Consider the following 15,010-nt stretch of genomic DNA (forward strand, 5'->3'; position numbering starts at 1 on the left):
AAGTTAGGGATTTGAGCCCTAATGTTGGCAAAAGGCGACTAGGGAATGGAGGCCCTATGTCTAAAAAGCTCAACTCAGGGTTTGGAAACCTAATGTTGGCAAAAGGCGACTAGGGAATGGAGGCCCTATGTCTAAAAAGCTCAACTCAGGGATCGGAGCCCTAATGTTGGCAAAAGGCGACTAGTGAATGGAGGCCCTATGTCTAAAAAGCTCAACTTAGGGATTGGAGCCCTAATGTTGGCAAAAGGCGACTAGGGAAGGGAGGCCCTATGTCTAAAAAGCTCAATTCAGGGATTGGAGCCCTAATGTTGTCAAAACGACGACTAGGGAATGGAGGCCCTATGTCTAAAAAGCTCAACTCAGGGATTGGAGCCCTAATGTTGGCAAAAACGCAACTAGGGAATGGAGGCCCTATGTCTAAAAAGCTCAACTCAGGGATTGGAGCCCTAATGTTGGCAAAAAGGCGACTAGGGAATGGACGCCCTATGTCTAAAAAGCTCAACTTAGGAATTGGAGCCCTAATGTTGGCAAAAGGCGACTAGGGAAAGGAGACCCTATGTCTAAAAGGCTCAACTCAGGGATTGGAGCCCTAATGTTGGCAAAAGGCGACTAGGGAATGGATGGCATATGTCTAAAAAGGTTCAACTTAGGGATTAGAGCCCCAATGTTGGCAACAGGCGACTAGGGAATGTTGACAACATGCGACTAGGGAATGGAGGCCCTATGTCTAAAAAGGCTCAAGTTAGGGATTTGAGCCCTAATGTTGGCAATAGGCGACTAGGGAAGGGAGGCCCTATGTTTAAAAAGCTCAACTTAGTGATTGGATTCCTAATGTTGTCAAAAAGGCGACTAGGGAATGGAGGCCCTATGTCTAAAAAGCTCAACCCAGTGATTGGAGCCCTAATGTTGGCAAAACGGCGACTAGGGAATGGAGGCCCTATGTCTAAAAGGCTCAACTCAGGGATTGGAGCCCTAATGTTGGCAAAAAGACGACTAGGGAATGGAGGCCCTATGTCTAAAAGGCTCAACTTAGGGATTGGAGCCCTAATGTTGGCAAAAAGGCGATTAGGGAATGGAGGCCCTATGTCTAAAAAGGCTCAACTCAGGGATTGGAGCCCTAATGTTGACAAAAAAGGCGACTAGGGAATGGAGGCCCTATGTCTAAAAAGCTCAACTCTGGCATTCGAGCCCTAATGTTGGCAAAAGGCGACTAGGGAATGGAGGCCCTATGTCTAAAAAACTCAACTCAGGGATTGAAGCCCTAATGTTGTCAAAAAGGCGACTAGGGAATGGAAGCCTTATGTCTAAAAAACTCAATTCAGGGATTGGAGCCCAAATGTTGGCAAAAATACGACTAGGGAATGGAGGCCGTATGTCTAAAAACCTCAACTCAGGGATTAGAGCCTTAATGTTTGCAAAAGGCGACTAGGAATGGAGGCCCTATGTCTAAAAAGCTCAACTCAGGGATTGGAGCCCTAATGTTGTAGAAAAGGCGACTAGGGAATGGAGGCTCTATGTCTAAAAATCTCAACTCAGGGATTGGAGCCCTAGTGTTGGCAAAAGGCAACTAGGGAATGGAGGCCGAATGTTTAAAAAGCTCAACTCAAGGATTGGAGCCCTAATGTTGTCTAAAAGGCGACTAGAGAATGGAGACCCTATGTCTAAAAAGCTCAACTCAGGGATTAGAGCCCTAATGTTGGTGAAAAGGCGATTAGAGAATGGAGGCCCTATGTCTAAAAGGCTCAACTCAGGGATTGGAGCCCTAATGTTGGCAAAAGGCGACTAGGGAATGGAGGCCCTGTGTCTAAAAAGCTCAATTTAGGGAATGAAGCCCTAATATTGGCAAAAGGCGACTAGGGATTGGTGGCCCTATGTCTAAAAAGCTCAACTCAGGGATTGAAGCCCTAATGTTGGCAAAAGGCGACTAGGGAATGAGGGCCTATGTCTAAAAGGCTCAACTCAGGGATTGGAGCCTTAATGTTGGCAAAAAGGCGACTAGGGAATGAAGGCCCTATGTATAAAAAGCTCTAGTTAGGGATTTGAGCCCTAATGTTGGCAATAGGCGACTAGGGAAGGGAGGCCCTATGTCTAAAAAGCTCAACTCAGTGATTGGATTCCTAATGTTGTCAAAAAGGCGACTAGGGAATGGAGGCCCTATGTCTAAAAAGCTCAACCCAGAGATTGGAGCCCTAATGTTGTCAAAACGGCGACTAGGGAATGGAGGCCCTATGTCTAAAAGGCTCAACTCAGGGATTGGAGCCCTAATGTTGGCAAAAAGACGACTAGGGAATGGAGGCCCTATGTCTAAAAAGCTCAACTCAGGGATCGGAGCCCTAATGTTGGCAAAAGGCGACTAGTGAATGGAGGCCCTATGTCTAAAAATCTCAACTTAGGGATTGGAGCCCTAATGTTGGCAAAACGGCGACTAGGGAATGGAGGCCCTATGTCTAAAAGGCTCAACTCAGGGATTGGAGCCCTAATGTTGGCAAAAAGGCGACTAGGGAATGGAGGCCCTATGTCTAAAAGGCTAAACTCAGGGATTGGAGCCCTAAAGTTGGCAAAAAGGCGACTAGGGAATGGACGCCCTATGTCTAAAAAGCTCAACTTAGGAATTGGAGCCCTAATGTTGGCAAAAGGCGACTAGGGAAAGGAGACCCTATGTCTAAAAGGCTCAACTCAGGGATTGGAGCCCTAATATTGGCAAAAGGCGACTAGGGAATGGATGGCATATGTCTAAAAAGGTTCAACTTAGGGATTAGAGCCCCAATGTTGGCAACAGGCGACTAGGGAATGTTGACAACATGCGACTAGGGAATGGAGGCCCTATGTCTAAAAAGGCTCAAGTTAGGGATTTGAGCCCTAATGTTGGCAATAGGCGACTAGGGAAGGGAGGCCCTATGTCTAAAAAGCTCAACTCAGTGATTGGATTCCTAATGTTGTCAAAAAGGCGACTAGGGAATGGAGGCCCTATGTCTAAAAAGCTCAACCCAGAGATTGGAGCCCTAATGTTGGCAAAACGGCGACTAGGGAATGGAGGCCCTATGTCTAAAAGGCTCAACTCAGGGATTGGAGCCCTAATGTTGTCAAAAAGACGACTAGGGAATGGAGGCCCTATGTCTAAAAAGCTCAACTCAGGGATCGGAGCCCTAATGTTGGCAAAAGGCGACTAGTGAATGGAGGCCCTATGTCTAAAAAGCTCAACTTAGGGATTGGAGCCCTAATGTTGGCAAAAGGCGACTAGGGAAGGGAGGCCCTATGTCTAAAAAGCTCAATTCAGGGATTGGAGCCCTAATGTTGTCAAAACGACGACTAGGGAATGGAGGCCCTATGTCTAAAAAGCTCAACTCAGGGATTGGAGCCCTAATGTTGGCAAAAACGCAACTAGGGAATGGAGGCCCTATGTCTAAAATGCTCAACTCAGGGATTGGAGCCCTAATGTTAGCAAAAAGGCGACTAGGGAATGGACGCCCTATGTCTAAAAAGCTCAACTTAGGAATTGGAGCCCTAATGTTGTTAAAAGGCGACTAGGGAAAGGAGACCCTATGTCTAAAAGGCTCAACTCAGGGATTGGAGCCCTAATGTTGGAAAAAGGCGACTAGGGAAGGGAGGCCCTATGTCTAAAAAGCTCAATTCAGGGATTGGAGCCCTAATGTTGTCAAAACGACGACTAGGGAATGGAGGCCCTATGTCTAAAAAGCTCAACTCAGGGATTGGAGCCCTAATGTTGGCAAAAACGCAACTAGGGAATGGAGGCCCTATGTCTAAAAAGCTCAACACAGGGATTGGAGCCCTAATGTTGGCAAAAAGGCGACTAGGGAATGGGCGCCCTATGTCTAAAAAGCTCAACTTAGGAATTGGAGCCCTAATGTTGGCAAAAGGCGACTAGGGAAAGGAGACCCTATGTCTAAAAGGCTCAACTCAGGGATTGGAGCCCTAATGTTGGCAAAAGGCGACTAGGGAATGGATGGCATATGTCCAAAAAGGTTCAACTTAGGGATTAGAGCCCCAATGTTGGCAACAGGCGACTAGGGAATGTTGACAACATGCGACTAGGGAATGGAGGCCCTATGTCTAAAAAGGCTCAAGTTAGGGATTTGAGCCCTAATGTTGGCAATAGGCGACTAGGGAAGGGAGGCCCTATGTCTAAAAAGCTCAACTCAGTGATTGGATTCCTAATGTTGTCAAAAAGGCGACTAGGGAATGGAGGCCCTATGTCTAAAAAGCTCAACCCAGAGATTGGAGCCCTAATGTTGGCAAAACGACGACTAGGGAATGGAGGCCCTATGTCTAAAAGGCTCAACTCAGGGATTGGAGCCCTAATGTTGTCAAAAAGACGACTAGGGAATGGAGGCCCTATGTCTAAAAAGCTCAACTCAGGGATCAGAGCCCTAATGTTGGTAAAAGGCGACTAGTGAATGGAGGCCCTATGTCTAAAAAGCTCAACTTAGGGATTGGAGCCCTAATGTTGGCAAAAGGCGACTAGGGAAGGGAGGCCCTATGTCTAAAAAGCTCAATTCAGGGATTGGAGCCCTAATGTTGTCAAAACGATGACTAGGGAATGGAGGCCCTATGTCTAAAAAGCTCAACTCAGGGATTGGAGCCCTAATGTTGGCAAAAACGCAACTAGGGAATGGAGGCCCTATGTCTAAAATGCTCAACTCAGGGATTGGAGCCCTAATGTTAGCAAAAAGGCGACTAGGGAATGGACGCCCTATGTCTAAAAAGCTCAACTTAGGAATTGGAGCCCTAATGTTGGCAAAAGGCGACTAGGGAAAGGAGACCCTATGTCTAAAAGGCTCAACTCAGGGATTGGAGCCCTAATGTTGGCAAAGGGCGACTAGGGAATGGATGGCATATGTCTAAAAAGGCTCAACTTAGGGATTAGAGCCCCAATGTTGGCAACAGGCGACTAGGGAATGTTGGCAACAGGCGACTAGGGAATGGAGACCCTATGTCTAAAAAGGCTCAAGTTAGGGATTTGAGCCCTAATGTTGGCAAAAGGCGATTAGGGAATGGAGGCCCTATGTCTAAAAAGCTAAACTCAGGGTTTGGAACCCTAATGTTGGCAAAAGGCGACTAGGGAATGGAGGCCCTATGTCTAAAAAGCTCAACTCAGGGATCGGAGCCCTAATGTTGGCAAAAGGCGACTAGTGAATGGAGGCCCTACGTCTAAAAAGCTCAACTTAGGGATTGGAGCCCTAATGTTGGCAAAAGGCGACTAGGGAAGGGAGGCCCTATGTCTAAAAAGCTCAATTCAGGGATTGGAGCCCTAATGTTGTCAAAACGACGACTAGGGAATGGAGGCCCTATGTCTAAAAAGCTCAACTCAGGGATTGGAGCCCTAATGTTGGCAAAAACGCAACTAGGGAATGGAGGCCCTATGTCTAAAAAGCTCAACTCAGGGATTGGAGCCCTAATGTTGGCAAAAGGCGACTAGGGAAAGGAGATCCTATGTCTAAAAGGCTCAACTCAGGGATTGGAGCGCTAATGTTGGCAAAAGGCGACTAGGGAAAGGAGATCCTATGTCTAAAAAGCTCAACTTAGGAATTGGAGCCCTAATGTTGGCAAAAGGCGACTAGGGAAAGGAGACCCTATGTCTAAAAGGCTCAACTCAGGGATTGGAGCCCCAATGTTGGCAACAGGCGACTAGGGAATGTTGGCAACATGCGACTAAGGAATGGAGGCCCTATGTCTAAAAAGGCTCAAGTTAGGGATTTGAGCCCTAATGTTGGCAATAGGCGACTAGGGAAGGGAGGCCCTATGTCTAAAAAGCTCAACTCAGTGATTGGATTCCTAATGTTGTCAAAAAGGCGACTAGGGAATGGAGGCCCTATGTCTAAAAAGCTCAACCCAGAGATTGGAGCCCTAATGTTGGCAAAACGGCGACTAGGGAATGGAGGCCCTATGTCTAAAAGGCTCAACTCAGGGATTGGAGCCCTAATGTTGGCAAAAAGACGACTAGGGAATGGAGGCCCTATGTCTAAAAGGCTCAACTTAGGGATTGGAGCCCTAATGTTGGCAAAAAGGCGATTAGGGAATGGAGGCCCTATGTCTAAAAGGCTCAACTCAGGGATTGGAGCCCTAATGTTGACAAAAAAGGCGACTAGGGAATGGAGGCCCTATGTCTAAAAAGCTCAACTCTGGCATTCGAGCCCTAATGTTGGCAAAAGGCGACTAGGGAATGGAGGCCCTATGTCTAAAAAACTCAACTCAGGGATTGAAGCCCTAATGTTGTCAAAAAGGCGACTAGGGAATGGAAGCCTTATGTCTAAAAAACTCAATTCAGGGATTGGAGCCCAAATGTTGGCAAAAATACGACTAGGGAATGGAGGCCGTATGTCTAAAAACCTCAACTCAGGGATTAGAGCCCTAATGTTTGCAAAAGGCGACTAGGGAATGGAGGCCCTATGTCTAAAAAGCTCAACTCAGGGATTGGAGCCCTAATGTTGTAGAAAAGGCGACTAGGGAATGGAGGCTCTATGTCTAAAAATCTCAACTCAGGGATTGGAGCCCTAGTGTTGGCAAAAGGCAACTAGGGAATGGAGGCCGAATGTTTAAAAAGCTCAACTCAAGGATTGGAGCCCTAATGTTGTCTAAAAGGCGACTAGAGAATGGAGACCCTATGTCTAAAAAGCTCAACTCAGAGATTAGAGCCCTAATGTTGGTGAAAAGGCGATTAGAGAATGGAGGCCCTATGTCTAAAAGGCTCAACTCAGGGATTGGAGCCCTAATGTTGGCAAAAGGCGACTAGGGAATGGAGGCCCTGTGTCTAAAAAGCTCAACTTAGGGAATGAAGCCCTAATATTGGCAAAAGGCGACTAGGGATTGGTGGCCCTATGTCTAAAAAGCTCAACTCAGGGATTGAAGCCCTAATGTTGGCAAATGGCGACTAGGGAATGGTGGCCCTATGTCTAAAAGGCTCAACTTAGGGATTGGAGCCTTAATGTTGGCAAAAAGGCGACTAGGGAATGAAGGCCCTATGTCTAAAAAGCTCAACTCAGGGATTGGAGCCCAATTGTTGGCAAAAGGCGACTAGGGAATGGAGGCCCTATGTCTAAAAAGCTCAACTAAGGGATTGAAGCCCTAATATTGGCAAAAGGCGACTAGGGAATGGAGGCCTATGTCTTAAAGGCTCAATTCAGGGATTGGATCCCTAATGTTGGCAAAAAGGCGACTAGGGAATGGAGGCCCTATGTCTAAAAAGCTCAACTCAGGGTTTGGAACCCTAATGTTGGCAAAAGGCGACTAGGGAATGGAGGCCCTATGTCTAAAAAGCTCAACTCAGTGATTGGATTCCTAATGTTGTCAAAAAGGCGACTAGGGAATGGAGGCCCTATGTCTAATAAGCTCAACCCAGAGATTGGAGCCCTAATGTTGGCAAAACGGCGACTAGGGAATGGAGGCCCTATGTCTAAAAGGCTCAACTCAGTGATTGGAGCCCTAATGTTGGCAAAAAGGCGACTAGGGAATGGAGGCCCTATGTCTAAAAGGCTCAACTCAGGGATTGGAGCCCTAATGTTGGCAAAAAGGCGACTAGGGAATGGAGGCCCTATGTCTAAAAGGCTCAACTCAGGGATTGGAGCCCTAATGTTGACAAAAAGGCGACTAGGGAATGGAGGCCCTATGTCTAAAAAGCTCAACTCTGGGATTCGAGCCCTAATGTTGGCAAAAGGCGACTAGGGAATGGAGGCCCTATGTCTAAAAAGCTCAACTCAGGGATTGGAGCCCTAATGTTGTCAAAAAGGCGACTAGGGAATGGAAGCCTTATGTCTAAAAAACTCAATTCAGGGATTGGAGCCCAAATGTTGGCAAAAAGACGACTAGGGAATGGAGGCCCTATGTCTAAAAACCTCAACTCAGGGATTAGAGCCCTAATGTTTGCAAAAGGCGACTAGGGAATGGAGGCCCTTTGTCTAAAAAGCTCAACTCAGGGATTGGAGCCTTAATGTTGTAGAAAAGGCGACTAGGGAATGGAGGCTCTATGTCTAAAAATCTCAACTCAGGGATTGGAGCCCTAGTGTTGGCAAAAGGCAACTAGGGAATGGAGGCCCAATGTCTAAAAAGCTCAACTCAAGGATTGGAGCCCTAATGTTGTCTAAAAGGCGACTAGAGAACGGAGACCCTATGTCTAAAAAGCTCAATTCAGGGATTAGAGCCCTAATGTTGGCAAAAGGCGATTAGGGAATGGAGGCCCTATGTCTAAAAGGCTCAACTCAGGGATTGGACCCCTAATGTTGGCAAAAGGCGACTAGGGAATGGAGGCCCTGTGTCTAAAAAGCTCAACTTAGGGAATGGAGCCCTAATATTGGCAAAAGGCGACTAGGGAATGGAGGCCCTATGTCTAAAAAGCTCAACCCAGAGATTGGAGCCCTAATGTTTGCAAAACGGCGACTAGGGAATGGAGGCCCTATGTCTAAAAGGCTCAACTCAGGGATTGGAGCACTAATGTTGGCAAAAAGGCGACTAGGGAATGGAGGCCCTATGTCTAAAAGGCTCAACTCAGGGATTGGAGCCCTAATATTGGCAAAAGGTGACTAGGGAATGTTGGCAACATGCGACTAGGGAATGGAGGCCCTATGTCTAAAAAGGCTCAAGTTAGGGATTTGAGCCCTAATGTTGGCAATAGGCGACTAGGGAAGGGAGGCCCTATGTCTAAAAAGCTCAACTCAGTGATTGGATTCCTAATGTTGTCAAAAAGGCGACTAGGGAATGGAGGCCCTATGTCTAAAAAGCTCAACCCAGAGATTGGAGCCCTAATGTTGGCAAAACGGCGACTAGGGAATGGAGGCCCTATGTCTAAAAGGCTCAACTCAGGGATTGGAGCCCTAATGTTGGCAAAAAGGCGACTAGGGAATGGAGGCCCTATGTCTAAAAGGCTCAACTCAGGGATTGGAGCCCTAATGTTGGCAAAAAGGCGACTAGGGAATGTTGGCAACATGCGACTAGGGAATGGAGGCCCTATGTTTAAAAAGGCTCAAGTTAGGGATTTGAGCCCTAATGTTGGCAATAGGCGACTAGGGAAGGGAGGCCCTATGTCTAAAAAGCTCAACTCAGTGATTGGATTCCTAATGTTGTCAAAAAGGCGACTAGGGAATGGAGGCCCTATGTCTAAAAAGCTCAATCCAGAGATTGGAGCCCTAATGTTGGCAAAACGGCGACTAGGGAATGGAGGCCCTATGTCTAAAAGGCTCAACTCAGGGATTGGAGCCCTAATGTTGGCAAAAAGACGACTAGGGAATGGAGGCCCTATGTCTAAAAAGCTTAACTCAGGGATCGGAGCCCTAATGTTGGCAAAAGGCGACTAGTGAATGGAGGCCCTATGTCTAAAAAGCTCAACTTAGGGATTGGAGCCCTAATGTTGGCAAAAGGCGACTAGGGAAGGGAGGCCCTATGTCTAAAAAGCTCAATTCAGGGATTGGAGCCCTAATGTTGTCAAAACGACGACTAGGGAATGGAGGCCCTATGTCTAAAAAGCTCAACTCAGGGATTGGAGCCCTAATGTTGGCAAAAACGCAACTAGGGAATGGAGGCCCTATGTCTAAAATGCTCAACTCAGGGATTGGAGCCCTAATGTTAGCAAAAAGGCGACTAGGGAATGGACGCCCTATGTCTAAAAAGCTCAACTTAGGGAATGAAGCCCTAATACTGGCAAAAGGCGACTAGGGAATGGAGGCCCTATGTCTAAAAAGCTCAACCCAGAGATTGGAGCCCTAATGTTGGCAAAACGGCGACTAGGGAATAGAGGCCCTATGTCTAAAAGGCTCAACTCAGGGATTGAAGCCCTAATGTTGGCAAAAAGGCGACTAGGGAATGGAGGCCCTATGTCTAAAAGGCTCAACTCAGGGATTGGAGCCCTAATATTGGCAAAAGGTGACTAGGGAATGGAGGCCTATGTATTAAAGGCTCAACTCAGGGATTGGAGCCCTAATGTGGCAAAAAGGCGACTAGGGAATGGAGGCCCTATGTCTAAAAAGCTCAACTCAGGGATTGGAGCCCTAATGTTGGCAAAAGGCGACTAGGGAATGGATGGCATATGTCTAAAAAGGCTCAACTTAGGGATTAGAGCCCCAAATGTTGGCAACAGGCGACTAGGGAATGGAGGCCCAATGTCTAAAAAGGCTCAAGTTAGGAATTTGAGCCCTAATGTTGGCAAAAGGCGACTAGGGAAGGGAGGCCCTATGTCTAAAAAGCTCAACTCAGTGATTGGATTCCTAATGTTGTCAAAAAGGCGACTAGGGAATGGAGGCCCTATGTCTAAAAAGCTCAACCCAGAGATTGGAGCCCTAATGTTGGCAAAACGGCGACTAGGGAATGGAGGCCCTATGTCTAAAAGGCTCAACTCAGGGATTGGAGCCCTAATGTTGGCAAAAAGGCGACTAGGGAATGGAGGCCCTATGTCTAAAAGGCTCAACTCAGGGATTGGAGCCCTAATGTTGGCAAAAAGGCGACTAGGGAATGGAGGCCCTATGTCTAAAAGGCTCAACTCAGGGATTGGAGCCCTAATGTTGACAAAAAGGCGACTAGGGAATGGAGGCCCTATGTCTAAAAAGCTCAACTCAGGGATTGGAGCCCTAATGTTGGCAAAAAAGCGACTAGGGAATGGAGGCCCTATGTCTAAAAAGCTCAACTCAGAGATTGGAGCCCTAATGTTGTCAAAAAGGCGACTAGGGAATGGAAGCCTTATGTTTAAAAAACTCAATTCAGGGATTGGAGCCCTAATGTTGGCAAAAAGGCGACTAGGGAATGGAGGCCCTATGTCTAAAAGGCTCAACTCAAGGATTGGAGCCCTAATGTTAACAAAAAGGCGACTAGGGAATGGAGGCCCTATGTCTAAAAGGCTCAACTCAGGGATTGGAGCCCTAATATTGGCAAAAGGCGACTAGGGAATGGAGGCCTATGTCTAAAAGGCTCAACTCAGGGATTGGAGCCCTAATGTTGGCAAAAAGGCGACTAGGGAATGGAGGCCCTATGTCTAAAAAGCTCAACTCAGGGATTGGAGCCCTAATGTTGGCAAAAGGCGACTAGGGAATGGATGACATATGTCTAAAAAGGCTCAACTTAGGGATTAGAGCCCCAAATGTTGGCAACAGGCGACTAGGGAATGGAGGCCTAATGTCAAAAAAGGCTCAAGTTAGGGATTTGAGCCCTAATGTTGGCAAAATGCGACTAGGGAAGGGAGGCCCTATGTCTAAAAAGCTCAACTCAGTGATTGGATTCCTAATGTTGTCAAAAAGGCGACTAGGGAATGGAGGCCCTATGTCTAAAAAGCTCAACCCAGATATTGGAGCCCTAATGTTGGCAAAACGGCGACTAGGGAATGGAGGCCCTATGTCTAAAAGGCTCAACTCAGGGATTGGAGCCCTAATGTTGGCAAAACGGCGACTAGGGAATGGAGGCCCTATGTCTAAAAGGCTCAACTCAGGGATTGAAGCCCTAATGTTGGCAAAACGGCGACTAGGGAATGGAGGCCCTATGTCTAAAAGGCTCAACTCAGGGATTGGAGCCCTAATGTTGACAAAAAAGGCGACTAGGGAATGGAGGCCCTATGTCTAAAAATCTCAACTCAGGGATTCGAGCCCTAATGTTGGCAAAAAGGCGACTAGGGAATGGAGGCCCTATGTCTAAAAAGCTCAACTCAGAGATTGGAGCCCTAATGTTGTCAAAAAGGCGACTAGGGAATGGAAGCCTTATGTTTAAAAAACTCAATTCAGGGATTGGAGCCCAAATGTTGGCAAAAAGACGACTAGGGAATGGAGGCCCTATGTCTAAAAACCTCAACTCAGGGATTAGAGCCCTAATGTTTGCAAAAGGCGACTAGGGAATGGAGGCCCTACGTCTAAAAAGCTCAACTCAGGGTTTGGAGCCCTAATGTTGTAGAAAAGGCGACTAGGGAATGGAGGCTCTATGTCTAAAAATCTCAACTCAGGGATTGGAGCCCTAGTGTTGGCAAAAGGCAACTAGGGAATGGAGGCCCAATGTCTAAAAAGCTCAACTCAAGGATTGGAGCCCTAATGTTGTCTAAAAGGCGACTAGAGAATGGAGACCCTATGTCTAAAAAGCTCAACTCAGGGATTAGAGCCCTAATGTTGGTGAAAAGGCGACTAGGGAATGGAGGCCCTATGTCTAAAAGGCTCAACTCAGGGATTGGAGCCCTAATGTTGGCAAAAGGCGACTAGGGAATGGAGGCCCTGTGTCTAAAAAGCTCAACTAAGGGAGTGGAGCCCTAATGTTGGCAAAAGGCGACTAGGGAATGGTGGCCCTATGTCTAAAAAGTTCAACTCAGGGATTGAAGCCCTAATGTTGGCAAAAGGCGACTAGGGAATGGGGGCCTATGTCTAAAAGGCTCAACTCAGGGATTGGAGCCTTAATGTTGGCAAAAAGGCGACTAGGGAATGAAGGCCCTATGTCTAAAAAGCTCAACTCAGGGATTGGCGCCCTATTGTTGGCAAAAGGCGACTAGGGAATGGAGGCCCTATGTCTAAAAAGCTCAACTCAGGGATTGAAGCCCTAATATTGGAAAAACGCGACTAGGGAATGGAGGCCTATGTCTTAAAGGCTCAACTCAGGGATTGGAGCCCTAATGTTGGCAAAAAGGCGACTAGGGAATGGAGGCCCTATGTCTAAAAAGCTCAACTCAGGGTTTGGATCCCTAATGTTGGCAAAAGGCGACTAGGGAATGGAGGCCCTATGTCTTAAAAGCTCAACTCAGGGATCAGATTCCTAATGTTGTCAAAAAGGAGACTAGGGAATGGAGGCCCTATGTCTAAAAAGCTCAACCCAGAGATTGGAGCCCTAATGTTGGCAAAACGGCGACTAGGGAATGGAGGCCCTATGTCTAAAAGGCTCAACTCAGGGATTGGAGCCCTAATGTTTGCAAAAGGGCGACTAGGGAATGAAGGCCCTATGTTTAAAAGGCTCAACTCAGGGATTGGATCCCTAATGTTGGCAAAAAGGCGACTAGGGAATGGAGGCCCTATGTCTAAAAGGCTCAACTCAGGGATTGCAGCCCTAATGTTGACAAAAAGGTGACTAGGGAATGGAGGCCCTATGTCTAAAAAGCTCAACTATGGGATTCGAGCACTAATGTTGGCAAAAGGCGACTAGGGAATGGAGGCCCTATGTCTAAAAAGCTCAACTCAGGGATTGGAGCCCTAATGTTGGCAAAAGGGCGACTAGGGAATGGAAGCCTTATGTCTAAAAAACTCAATTCAGGGATTGGAGCCCAAATGTTAGCAAAAAGACGACTAGGGAATGGAGGCCCTATGTCTAAAAACCTCAACTCAGGGATTAGAGCCCTAATGTTTTCAAAAGGCGACTAGGGAATGGAGGCCCTATGTCTAAAAAGCTCAACTCAGGGATTGGAGCCCTAATGTTGTAGAAAAGGCGACTAGGGAATGGAGGCTCTATGTCTAAAAATCTCAACTCAGGGATTGAAGCCCTAGTGTTGGCAAAAAGCAACTAGGGAATGGAGGCCCAATTTCTAAAAAGCTCAACTCAAGGATTGGAGCCCTAATGTTGTCTAAAAGGCGACTAGAGAATGGAGACCCTATGTCTAAAAAGCTCAACTCAGGGATTAGAGCCCTAATGTTGGTGAAAAGGCGATTAGGGAATAGAGGCCCTATGTCTAAAAGGCTCAACTCATATATTGGAGCCCTAATGTTGGCAAAAGGCGACTAGGGAATGGAGGCCCTGTGTCTAAAAAGCTCAACTTAGGGAATGAAGCCCTAATATTGGCAAAAGGCGACTAGGGAATGGTGGCCCCTATGTCTAAAAAGCTCAACTCATGGATTGAAGCCCTAATGTTGGCAAAAGGCGACTAGGGAATGGGGGCCTATGTCTAAATGGCTCAACTCAGGGATTGGAGCCTTAATGTTGGCAAAAAGGCGACTAGGGAATGAAGGCCCTATGTCTAAAAAGCTCAACTCAGGGATTGGAGCCCTATTGTTGGAAAAAGGCGACTAGGGAATGGAGGCCCTATGTCTAAAAAGCTTAACTCAGGGAATGAAGCCCTAATATTGGCAAAAGGCGACTAGGGAATGGAGGCCTATGTCTTAAAGGCTCAACTCAGGGATTGGAGCCCTAATGTTGGCAAAAAGGCGACTAGGGAATGGAGGCCCTATGTCTAAAAAGCTCAACTCAGGGTTTGGAACCCTAATGTTGGCAAAAGGCGACTAGGGAATGGAGGCCCTATGTCTAAAAAGCTCAACTCAGGGATCAGAGCCCTAATATTGGCAAAAGGCGACTAGTGAATGGAGGCCCTATGTCTAAAAAGCTCAACTTAGGGATTGGAGACCTAATGTTGGCAAAAGGCGACTAGGGAAAGGAGGCCCTATGTCTCAAAGGCTCAATCAGAGATTAAAGCCTTAATGTTGTCAAAAAGGCGACTAGGGAATGGAGGCACTATGTCTAAAAAGCTCAACTCAGGGATTGGAGCCCTAATGTTGGCAAAAACGCAACTAGGGAATAGAGGCCCTATGTCTAAAAAGCTCAACTCAGGAATTGGAGCCCTAATGTTGGCAAAAAGGCGACTAGGGAATGGACGCCCTATGTCTAAAAAGCTCAACTTAGGAATTGGAGCCCTAATGTTGGCAAAAGGCGACTAGGGAAAGGAGACCCTATGTCTAAAAGGCTCAACTCAGGGATTGGAGCCCTAATGTTGGCAAAAGGCGACTAGGGAATGGATGGCATATGTCTAAAAAGGCTCAACTTAGGGATTAGAGCCCCAAATGTTGGCAACTGGTGACTAAGGAATGGAGGCCCTATGTCTAAAAAGGTTTAAGTTAGGGATTTGAGCCCTAATGTTGGCAAAAGGCGACTACGGAAGGGAGGCCCTATGTCTAAAAAGCTTAACTCAGTGATTGGATTCCTAATGTTGTCAAAAAGGCGACTAGGGAATGGAGGCCCTATGTCTAAAAAGCTCAACCCAGAGATTGGAGCCCTAATGTTGGCAAAACGGCGACTAGGGAATGGAGGCCCTATGTCTAAAAGGCTCAACTCAGGGATTGGAGCC

Source organism: Nicotiana tabacum, chromosome 8 (assembly GCF_000715075.1).
Source record: "Nicotiana tabacum cultivar K326 chromosome 8, ASM71507v2, whole genome shotgun sequence".
Taxonomy (NCBI): domain Eukaryota; kingdom Viridiplantae; phylum Streptophyta; class Magnoliopsida; order Solanales; family Solanaceae; genus Nicotiana; species Nicotiana tabacum.